This window comes from Danio rerio, chromosome 8 (assembly GCF_049306965.1).
Source record: "Danio rerio strain Tuebingen ecotype United States chromosome 8, GRCz12tu, whole genome shotgun sequence".
In the NCBI taxonomy this organism is placed as follows: Eukaryota; Metazoa; Chordata; class Actinopteri; order Cypriniformes; family Danionidae; genus Danio; species Danio rerio.
In genome coordinates, this window is record NC_133183.1 from 54,597,948 (window position 1) to 54,610,171 (window position 12,224).

At 36.8% G+C, this 12,224-nt stretch overlaps 1 protein-coding gene across 1 annotated transcript in view; it reads left to right on the plus strand.

Moving 5' to 3' along the window:
- The window catches only part of grk5l (G protein-coupled receptor kinase 5 like), an 821,722-nt gene that overhangs the window by 284,269 nt on the left and 525,229 nt on the right, over positions 1 to 12,224 (plus strand). The gene's annotated exons all lie outside the window — the stretch shown is intronic.

Genomic DNA, 12,224 nt, shown 5'->3' on the forward strand with positions numbered 1-12,224 from the left:
CCCTTTGTCCAATTCTTGATGCATCTGTGTATATTTCAGTTGTTTCACTGTATTTTTCTCTTATATAATTTTCCACTTGTTTGCTGTCAATCTCATTTTCTTGTTTTTCTTTCATTATTTCAAAATCAACTTCCAAGTCATCAAGCAGCCATGTGGGAACTACTGGAAATACTATAGTGGGCGAAATTTTTATTGTATCTATTTCCATATCATTTATTTTTTGTTGTATTGTCCATCCATACCCTTTAATGCCCCGTTTCTCTCGTTCTTGGCATTGCATCAGAACTGTCTGTGCTATGTGATTTTCATTATGGCCTTTCAAGTTCGCCCAGTATACTACCTCCAGCTGATCTCTCCTAAGGTGTAGAGGCATCTCTCCCATTTCAACCTGTAATGCTGCTACCGGTGTGGTTTTCATGGCTCCACAGCATACTCTTAATGCTTGATTTTGGATTACATCTAGCTGTTTTAATGTTGTATTAGCAGCTGATCCATACACCATACATCCATAATCGATCACTGATCTTATCAACCCTGTATAAACTGTTTTTAATGCCACTCTACTAGCACCCCAGTCTACACCACATAGGCACCTCATTACATTTAACACTCTTTTACATTTATCCACCATTTTACTAATATGTGTGTTCCATGTAAGTCTCCTATCAAACCACAATCCCAGATATTTAAAAGATTCAACATTCTCCAAATCTTTACCTCCCAATTTCAATTTTAAATCCTCTCTTATTTTCTTTTTGGTAAATAACATGGCTTTAGTTTTTTCTTGAGATATTCTAAATCCCCACTTAACTGTCCATTCCTGCACTGTATTTAATATCTGTTGCATTTTCTTCATTATAAATGTTATGTTTCTCCCTCTTTTCCAAATCGCACCATCATCAGCAAATAATGCAACTCCTGTATTATTTTCTATCTCCTTAAAGATCCCATCAAACATTATAGAAAACAAAAAAGGGCTAATAATGCTCCCTTGTGGTGTGCCATTTTCAACTCTGTAACATTCACTAAATGTACCATTTATTTTAACTGTTATGGATCTTTCTGATAAAAATTCTTTAACCCATCTCAATATGCGTCCTTTAACTCCTATTTGGTTAAGTTTAATTAACACTCCATCTCTCCACAACATGTCATATGCTTTCTCTATGTCTAAAAACACCGCTATTACTGATTCCCTGTTAACCTGTGCTTTTTTAATATCATCTTCAAGCCTCAATATTGGATCCATTGTCCCTCTACCTTTCCTAAATCCACTTTGATAATTTCCTATCTTTCTTTTAGTTTCAACCCAGTACACTAATCTGTCATTAATCATTCTTTCCATCGTTTTTCCAATATGCGATGTTAGGGCTATTGGTCTATAACTGGTTGGCTGTTTGGGATCTTTCCCAGGCTTTTTAATGGGAATGATAACTGCTTTTTTCCATTCTTTTGGAATAACTCCTACCTCCCATATCTTGTTATACAACTTCAACAGCACCTCCTTTCCTTTATCAGTTAGGTTTTCTAACATAGTATAACAAATTCCATCTCTCCCTGGAGCCGTTTTCCCTAATTTCTTTAATGCCCTACTCAGCTCAGTCCCTGAGAAATTTATATTTAGTACCTGATCCCCGTCATCTTTCCCTAAATCAAACTGATATCTTTCATAAGTCTCCACCCTCCCTCTTTTTTCCTCTTGGCTTAAATTGTCTGTGCTGTGTACTTTAATTAATGTTCTTGCTATAATTTCTGCTTTCTCTTTATTATTAATAATAACCCTCTGCCCATCCATCAGCATTGGATATCCATATTCTTTTCCATTTCCTTTCATTTTTTTGATCATTCCCCATACTCTCTCTACTGGCGTTGTTCTACCAATTGACTCACAAAATTGTCTCCAATATTCTTTTTTTGATTTTTTAACCATTTTCCTAACTATTGCCTGTGCTTGTTTGTATTTCATGAGATTTTGAAAGTTGTGTGTCGTTTTCATTTTTTTAAAAGCTTTGTTTCTCTCCTTTATAGCTTTTCTACACTCCTTTGTCCACCATGGAACAATTTTATTAATTATTTTAGGTTTTGATTTAGGTATTGCCATTTTTGCTGCCTCAATTATTCCCCCACTAATTCTTTTACACATATTTTCAACATCTAAGTTATCCTCAATCTTTTGCAACAAATCTTCACTGATTTCCCTAAATTTATCCCAATCTGCTCTTTCTAAAATCCATTTCTCCTCTCTCACTTCAATTTCTTTTGCGCATTCTATTCCTACTTGAGTTTTGATTGGGTAATGGTCACTTCCAACTGTGTTACCTCTTAATACCTCCCATTCACACCTATCTGCAATATCTTTTGTAACTATTGTAATATCTATTGCTGATTCTGTGCCTCTTGCTGTATTCAATCTAGTTCCTGTCCCGTCATTAATGCACACTAGCTCTTCTTCTTCAATAAATTCTTCAATTACTCTCCCATTATTATCATTTCTGTTACCCCATAATGTACTGTGTGCATTAAAATCTCCACACCAGATAGTTTTTCCATTAATACCCTCCCATATCTCTTCTAACTGTTCCCTCTCTAACAATCTACATGGGTTATAAAAATTTATTATTTTAATATTACCTTCACTTGACCATACCTCCACAATAACATATTCTAGTTCATTCCCTCTCTTTACTTCTCTATATTGGATACCTTTTTTTATAAATGTAATAATTCCCCCACCTTTACCTATTTTCCTATCCATTCTTACTGCATTATAGCCTTTAATATTAAATTCTAGTCTTGATATTAACCATGATTCTTGTACACACACTATATCAGGTTTTTCATTTAAATCATCTATATATTTCTTAAATTCCTGACCATTAGATATTAAACTCCTCGCATTCCACTGCAGTATAAATATTACCATTATGCAACTCCACCCCATGCTTGTGACTGTTGTTGCTGAACTTCTTCATTTAACGTGTTTCTCACTGATTCCCAAGGGATTCCTTTAATACCCATGTATTTTTCCGCGGCTTTAACTATTATTTTAATCCTTTCCGTCCGACTTGTTGTCTGTGCTGAGCAATTTATCACCTCTGCCATAAAGAGAACAAATTCATTTTTATCCACAATCAGTGTTTCTTCCTTTATTTTATCACATTTTTTACACTTAATCATGTCTTTCCTTTCTTCTCTCATTGTCGGCATCTGACCCATCTGTTCCCTTGTAGGCCTAACTTTCTTTGTTGCTTCTGCATAAGATATACCTTGAGTGACTTTTATTCTCTGTATCTCTTGCATTCTTTTATTTACCTCACACCCTCTGTATGCTGAACTATGTTCTCCACCACAGTTGCAACATTTGAGTTTTGCTTCCTTATCACATTGTCCATACTCATGTTCTCCACTACATTTGCTACATCTCATTTTCCCTTTACAGATCGCTGCAATATGACCATATTTTTGGCATTTGTAACACCTAACAGGCGGTGGTATGTACATTTTCACTTCATAGCTCATGTATCCTATGAAGACTTTGTCAGGTAGTTTTGTTTCATCAAATGTCAGCATTATTGAAAGACTGTCACATATGGCTCCGTTCCATCTTGTTTTTAAGCGTTTAGCTTCTTTTATTTTAGCATTCGTTATTCCTTCAATCACGTTGTTTAATGACTCACTTACCGGTATGCCTGTGATTACTCCTCTTATAAGTTTTCTGTCATAGACCTCAGAGCATTTCACTTTTTTACCATTTATTTTATTTACTTTGATTGCTTTCTTTTGTTGAGCCTCATCTTTACATGACACCAATAAGCATCCATTCCTTAATTTTTTAGCACATCTTACCTCCCCAATCTCCTTATACAGAGCTTTCGTTAGTTGTATAGGACTCCAATCCTCAAATGTCGCCCCTTCCTGTACTAGTCTAACAAACACATTATACTCTTCATTTCCTTCCTTTACTTTGGATCTCATTTCTTCGTCACTATCTAGTTTGTTTTTTCTTTTTTTCCGCTTTTTACCTCTACAGTTTGTCCACGGTTCGCAACTCTCGCTACCCTCCATCTCCTCTACTTCATTTCCTGATCCGTCATTTCCGTCTCCCCACTCCTGACCATTCTCAATCCAGTCGTTGCCAACCGCCTGCACTGCTCCTCCTCCACTTGATGCCGCCATTCCTCCTCTCAGTTCGACCGGCGACAAACACCAACACCACACGTGGTTCTCCTCTCACTGCACGGGAACCGCAAGTCTGCATTAAGTTTTGTTCTTCTTCTTCTTCTGTTATTTGCGGCAGACAAGTCCCATTTCGCCTACCGCTTCATAATAAAATAAACCTTTAAGAGCTCACCATTTGTTTTCTGTATGTATGTGTGTTTCATAATATTAAGATTTATTTTAAATAACTCATTTCGCTTAGAATGGACATACGGATATTTAATAATACTTGACAGTTTTTCCTCAAAATTAGATGTATTTAAATGTTCAATATTTCATGCAAAGTTTGATATAACCATTTATTTGTTTTAAATGTCCATGCACCTTATAAGGATCAGTATTTGAATAGAATGGCTTTTATCGGCTTCTTAAGGCCTACTAAGGTAATTTTTTTTTTTGTAGTGGGGGATTTAAATCGAAATATTTCTAATAATGCACTAAAAATTTGCGACTGTTGGTAATAATTTGAATTTTTCCAGTGAATTGATGCTACCTAAGGACAGTTCACCTAAGTAAAGCCTGGCACACTGCATACTGCTGAGGCTACAATATGTTACAGGGGGAGACAATTTAAATGGTGAATCTATAAGTGATCATGCACCATTTTTAATGTTAATTATTACTGATAGTTTGCCCATGATTAATTATGACTGGAAGTAAAATTAAATTTTTCTATACTTACAATGATTTTAAAACCTATTATAATAAAACAGACATTTTGATGAGTAAGCCATAGCATTTCCCAGAGATGCAATCCTATGTTCAGATGCGAACTGTAATGATTGTTCTCATGGTGTAGTCTTTTGTAAAATCTATGAGGATATTGTGAGGTCAGTGCATGAAGCTAGTACATCGTATCTTACTTGCTCTATAGCAAGCAATCATATAAGCCTGGTTGGAAAAGGAATGTCTCAGCATATCACAAAAAAGCTACAAGGAAATATTTAGGAAATGGAATATAGCTGTTAGGCCTATGCAAGGGCTGCTTTTTGGCCTGAAAAAGTTGACTAATGCTAAGTATAAATATGCAGTTTGTGATATTAGTAAAAAAGAACTCTGAGAGAGCTGATTCAATGGTGGAAAATTTATTCTGTATTAATGTGAATGAGTTCTGGAAGGATGTAAGATCAATAAATAGTAGTAAGGTGACATTACCTTGTCACATTGAGGGTGTCGAAGGACTTGGAAGGAATTATATTAGGTGCTTACCTGGAAACCACTGATAATCAATTTGGTTTTGAGGTTCATCAAGTACTGATGTATACATTTATGCTTTAAAGGAAGTAGTAGATCTGTATAAAAGGCAAAATTATATGGTTATAATTGACTTTATTGATGCCTCTAAAGCTTTTGATAGGGTTAATCATCAAAAGCTTTCCAGTAAATTAAAGCAAAGATTAATAGCAAATAGTGTTTTAAGAATTTTAACTAACTGTTATGCTAATCAAAGTATGCCGATTAAGTGGGGAAATTCTGTATCAGAAACATAAATTGTATAATGGAGTACTTCAAAGAACTTTTACCAACTCTTTTTAATGTTTACATGAATGAGTTGTATGAGGTATTACGTGCCTGACTGGCTGTGTGCTTGGCAATGCAATAATACATCATTACTGGATTGTGTTTTCTAATATTGTTTGTTTTTGTTTTAAAATACTTTATTTTAAACGGTTTTACATAATGTAACAACAAGACAACACAGACAAAAAAATAAATAAATAAATAGACCCTAATAGATCTCAGACCTTTGGCCTTCCATATCATAATACCTTGGTCCAACTGAGAAGGTTTGAACATGTGATTATTCGCTATGGGTGTGAGGACAGAGTCGTCAGATGGCTTAACATGTTTCCTTATTTGATTTAATATCTGTATTGAATTTTCAATTATTAAGTTAGTCCTAATTTGTTTTAAATGAAGGAGACACTTTAGAAAAAAGTAAGACTGGGACACCCGGCGCAATGCGCGGCGCAGTAGTCTTTTGGTAGTTTCAGCTTGGTGCAAGAGTCGTTTTGAGGCGTTGCGCTACGCTGTTTAAATAGCAAATGCTTTAGCACTCATATGTGCGCCCATAGGCGTTCTGGTCTAAAAAGGAAGGCGTTCTGAGGCGCACTGCTAGTGCGTCGCTATTTTGAGAAACTAAAATAGATTTTTCATTAGACCAAAACAAACCCGGTCTAGACTCCGGCGCAGAGTTGTGCCTCGCTTACGCACTGCTTAATATGCAGAAGAGAGCAATAGGCAAATATCTTTACATATGAAAAAATGTAAACATTACGGATATATATATATATAGGATATAATAAGAATAGAAATAGAATATAAATATAAAGGATTAAAATATTACTAAACATTATTTTTTATCCAACATAAATATGAAAAATCACTGCTTTTATGTCTTCTTCATCTCTTTTTCAGTTCATTCATAACTATTTGCTTTTGTATAATGTTATTATTATTAGCAGTATTATTTATTATATCCATATTTATATTTGTTTTATTAAAACAAGCTTAGATTTGCCCACCTGTCAGGTTTTAGACCATATGGGGCACAGCGTGTATTTTTGCATATAACTCAGGTTTTTGAGCACACTTCGTTATTGTTGTTCATTTATTCGTTTGCTGGAAATTAGAACTAAATTTAGAAATAGTTTTGAAACAAATATTTGCGCTTAACAAACGCAATTAATTATTTATAGACTAATTGATGTCTGTGCATAAAGGTTTCCCTATCCAAGAGCGAAAGTGAAAGTAGATCATTTATCTCTCATTCTCACGCAGTAGATGCTCTGTTTAACAGTTTTCTGTTAAAAAACTGTTAACTGTTAACTGTTTGCTTGTGAAATGCTCAGATTTTCCACTTAGACTTACTTTACGTCCTGTAAATAGCGAATGCGCTCTTGGCGCGACGCAGCTGGCTGCTAAAGGGAATGGGAGATGAGACTCTAATTGGTTTACTCTCAAAACACACCTATAACTCATTAAAAATACAAACTCAACCCTTTTAGACCATGCGCCACGGCGCAAAGCGGAATTTCCCGTCCTTAAATTAGCAAAAATGCGTTCTTACACGCCCTGAAAGCGCTTGCGCCCTGCGTTATGCACATGAACCGTCAAAATAGAGCCCAATGTCTCAAATCTAAGCCATGAGGGATCAGTCACAGAGAAAGTTTCATCGGGAATACCCCTCTGCCAGTAAGATAGTGCTCTAATATTTGCTGCCTATAAAATTTAAACACCGAGAGCCCAAGGCCTCCCATTTAATATTGTTTGTAAGTGATTTGTCTCTTTATGTCTTTGTTGTATCATGATGCTACTGCCCTAATGCAATTACCCCTGCTGGGATTAATAAAGTTATTCAACTTAAACTTGCATGTACAGTATGCTGGTGATTTGGTTATCTTTTCCCCAAGTGGCATTGGTTTTCAGCAGCTGCTTAATATCTGTGCACATTATGGAAAGAGATATGATGTCCAATATAATACTAAAAGAGTGTTGCCATTTTAGAACAGAACCACAAGAACATAGATATGATTTTCCAGATTTTTATTTGTCAGGGCACATGTTAAATGTTAGTAAAACCGTTAAATATTTAGGGAACGTCTTTACTGAGGATATGTGTGTTGATAATGATATGTAAAAAATAGTCTAAAGTTATATAATTGTTTTATACAGTTGAATTATTAGCCCCCCTTTGATTTTTTTTTTTTCCTTTTTTAAATATTTCCAACATTATGTTTAACAGAGCAAGTGATAATATTTTTTTCTTCTGGAGAAAGTCCTTTTTGTTTTATTTCGGCTAGAATAAGATCAGTTTTTATTATTTTTTAACACAATTTTAAGGTCATTTTATTATCATAATATTTATTTATCATCATTATTATTAGCCCCTTTAAGCTACTTTTTTTTTCAAGTCTACAGAACAAAATATTGTTATACAATGATTTGCCTAATTACCCAAACCTGCCTAGTTAACCTAATTAACCATTTAAATGTCACTTTAAGCTGTAGAAGTGTCTTGAAAACTATCTAGTCAAATATTATTTACTGTCATCATGGCAAAGATAAAATAGATCAGTTATTAGAGATGAGGTATTAAAACTATTATGTTTAGAAATCTGTTGAAATTTTTTTTCCCTCCGTTAAACAGAAATTGAGGAAAAAATAAACAGGGGGGCTAATAATTTAGGGGAGCTAATAATTCTGACTTCAACAGTATGTGCTCAGAGCAGGTTAATGCAAACCTCTTTAGAACATAAACAGCTCCTTTGTGGTAAAATAAAAAAAAATAAAAAAATAAAAAGAGTCTCCAGAAGCTGAAGTTACGTAAAGTGATTGTATAATGATTCCGCTTAAAAAACCTGGTTGGTGCAGTGCAAGTGAATTATTTTTTAAGGTAAGAGTTCGATCATTTTCTGCTTGGATGAGAAATTTGATCTATAAGTATATTTGTTGACTGGAGATTCTAAGAATAGCAGTTTTAATGTTGATAATTTCTAGGCTTACTGAGGAGCGTTATTAGTCACCTTTGATAATAAATTGGCATAACTGTCTTTTTTAATGTATATTGTGTGGTTTGTATTGTTCTGTTTGTCTTTTGTTGCTATTAGACCTAGTGTCTGGAAATAAAATGGCAACATTAGACATGCATAAAGACCTGGATGTAATAATTAATTTGATCATCATCAAAAAAAAAAAAGTTACAAACACTATAGGCCAGGGGTCACCAATCTCGGTCCTGGAGGGCCGGTGTCCCTGCAGGGTTTAGCTCCAACTTGCCTCAACACACCTGCCTGGATGTTTCAAGTGTACCTAGTAAGAGCTTGATTAGCTTGTTCAGGTGTGTTTGATTAGGGTTGGAGCTAAAATCTGCAGGACACCAGCCCTCCAGGAACAAGTTTGGTGACCACTGCTATAGGCTTATCCATTTTTGTCATGTTAGGCCAGTCATATTTTATATGAATCCTTATGAAATTGCATTGACTTTAGGTGTATTTTTGTTGATAATTGTAAGACTTGAGATACCACAAATACTTTGATGTCTTTAACAATTCAAATATGAGCAGAAAACACAGAGACAATCGGCTCCACAACACACCAGGTGGGAATGCGGGAAAACTAGCTCCCCTCCTTTCCTCCGGTTACATTTGAAACATCTTCCAAAACACCCTTAGGTCACTCAGCCCCTTTTCACTCTACTCATACAGAATGGTCATTACAAAATATGAATGTTCTATATTAATCCAAGTCACTTTATCTATCATGTTTTATATCATTTGAAATGTCTCAGTGTGACTGGTACAAAGGTCTCATTCCCTCAGAAATAGACATAATCAAAACAATAAATATATAACTTCAGGTATCTTTTGAACCACTGTTAAGGGTGAGCCTTTCCTATAGGCAGAAACTCTTCCACTAAATGCAAATGCCTTTTGTTAACACACCCCTTTTCCCGAGGAGATTCTTGGATTTAATACTTTAGGGAAAGTTTCTAAATGTTCGGCGCGATTCTATAAGATGAGCCTATAGTGTGGAGCTCCACGCTCCGTGCTATGTATATTTTGAAGTCAGATATGCATGGATCTTGGATCTATCTTTGAGAATTTGATGTCTTGTATTGATTGTTTATGAACTGACTGAATGAATTGGCATAATACACATTTACCTGACTATTAAATTGTTATGTTTGAACATGTTTTGCTTACTCTGTAATTATTCATTCTAGTAGATTACGCTGTATCCTTGTTTCCGCACTTACTGTGTCAGGTCAGTAGACAGACTAAAATCCAGCTGAGATGGAGCATTGGGCACACTAATTATATTTTTAGGGATTTGACTGACTCTTGATATTGATTCAAGTGTACTTGGGTGGAAAGGGCGTTAACTTCCATCCAGGACAACAAGGAGTTGCACAACTAACCGAGATAGGGTACCTGACCCTTGTTTGAAAGTAATGTTATTCTAAATTAAGTGTATATGGGAAACCATGGGCTTAGCTAACCCAAAATTATTATAGAGTACAGTAGTCGGTTACATTTAAAATAATAGCCCTACCTCTGATTTTGTCTTTGCTCAAGGGTACATCTAAGGAGGACTAATCAAAAACACTTTAGAATGAGCAAGCATGGGAGCGTCCATCTAAAAGTAGTAATCATCTACCTCTGTTTAATATTCAAGACTGACAAGAGTGTGAAAGAGAGGGACGCCATCGGCCGGGGCGATTCCTCTGAGCGACATGAGCACCCAAATGAACAAATGCAATAGTTTCGAGTGAAGATAAAAGGTTCAAACATTTGTCAAAATTATATATTGATATAATCTTCTTAATGTTTAATGATTGGAGTCAGATAAAATGAAAGATAAATATATTATTCTAAACCACCTCATATTCAAATTGGAGTCAGATATGAGTTAAATTTGAAATAAATCATCATTGCGCACTGGAAAGACCGATCAGGCTATGAACCCTCATCCACCAGTGGATACCTCCATTGGACCAACTGGGTGGACCTTACAATAATAGACAGATCATTTTTAATGGTTTTGTTATGGACCTAAGATACACATTTGTACAAAATTCACTTTTGAATGTCCTATTTTTTAAGTGTCAAATGCTGCTTTAGATATTAAGCTGAGTAAGTAAGACTGATGAAGCCATGTAAGTGAGTTTAATTGACTTAAGGGCGTACTCACACTATGTACAGTAGATTCGAACCGGGATAAAGCACGATTGTCCCCCCTTCCGGTTTCCCTGACAGCCTGCACTCACGTTACAATCGCTTACGTCATCGATGCTGCGCTATTCAGTAAGCGCTTTCGCTCAGCACTTTTGACATTTCTTTAGTTATTTTGCTTTAGACCTTAGGGGATGCGGGGACACGCAGTCAGATATTTCGCCGAACAGATCAGCCACTTTTGACGCTCATAAACAATCATAAAGCCCTTGTGCAGCAGGAATGAGGAGGTCTGCTGAAGTTGCACAGTTGTCATGCAGTGAGGGGTTTGTGTATTAAGCTACGGCAGTTTGAGTTCACTGAACAGAAAGAATGATTAATAAATCCATATGAAACAGTCCCTTAAAAGTCACGTTGCGCTTTCAGTTTCTGGCTTAGGGTCTACTCACACTATGCCATCCGTACCGTGGCCAGGCCCGTTTCCCGGATCATTTGAGAAGTGTGAGTGCGCTGAATGGGGCTCAAGCACGGTTCCCTTGGCCGGCCCTGGCCCGGTTGGAAGAGGTGGGCCTGAGCGCGGTTCACTTGGGCTTTGGCGCAGTACGATTGTAGTGTGAGTGCAAAACGCACCAAAGCCCGAAACTGAAAGCGAGACTGTTTCACATAGATTTATTAATCAATCTTACTGTTCAGTGAACGCAAACTGCCGAAGCTTATTGAATACGCAAACCCCTCACTGCACGTCAGCTGCGCGCCTTCAGCAGACCTACTCATTCCAGCAGCACAAGGGCTTTATGATTGTTTATGAGGGCCAAAAGTGGCGGATCTGTTCGGCGAAATATCTGACTGCGTGTCACCGCATCCCTTAAGGACTGTTTGGCAAAATATTTGACTGCATATCATCCGACTGAAACGATATAGAGACTAACTAGAGAAATCTCCACTGTGCTGTTGAGTGACAGCGCTTCTCACTGAACAGCGCAGCATCGATGACGTAAGTGTGCCCAGGCCCGATTGTGGTGTGAGTGCGGGCCGTCGGGGGAGACGGGAGGGGGGACAAGCGTGCTTTGGCCCAGTTCGAGGCAACTGTGCCTAGTGTGAGTACTGCCTTAGTCGCGTTTTGCACTCACACACAAGCTTCCCACGCCAAAGCGAAAGTGAACCGCGCTCAGGCACACCTCTTCCAACCAGGCCTGGGCCGGCCAAGTGAACCGTGCTTGAATCCGATTCAGCACACTCAAACGATCCGGGAAACGGGCCTGGGCACGGTACGGATAGCATAGTGTGCGTAGGACCTAAGATTGACTTGTCTTCAAAACAAATAGGCCTTAG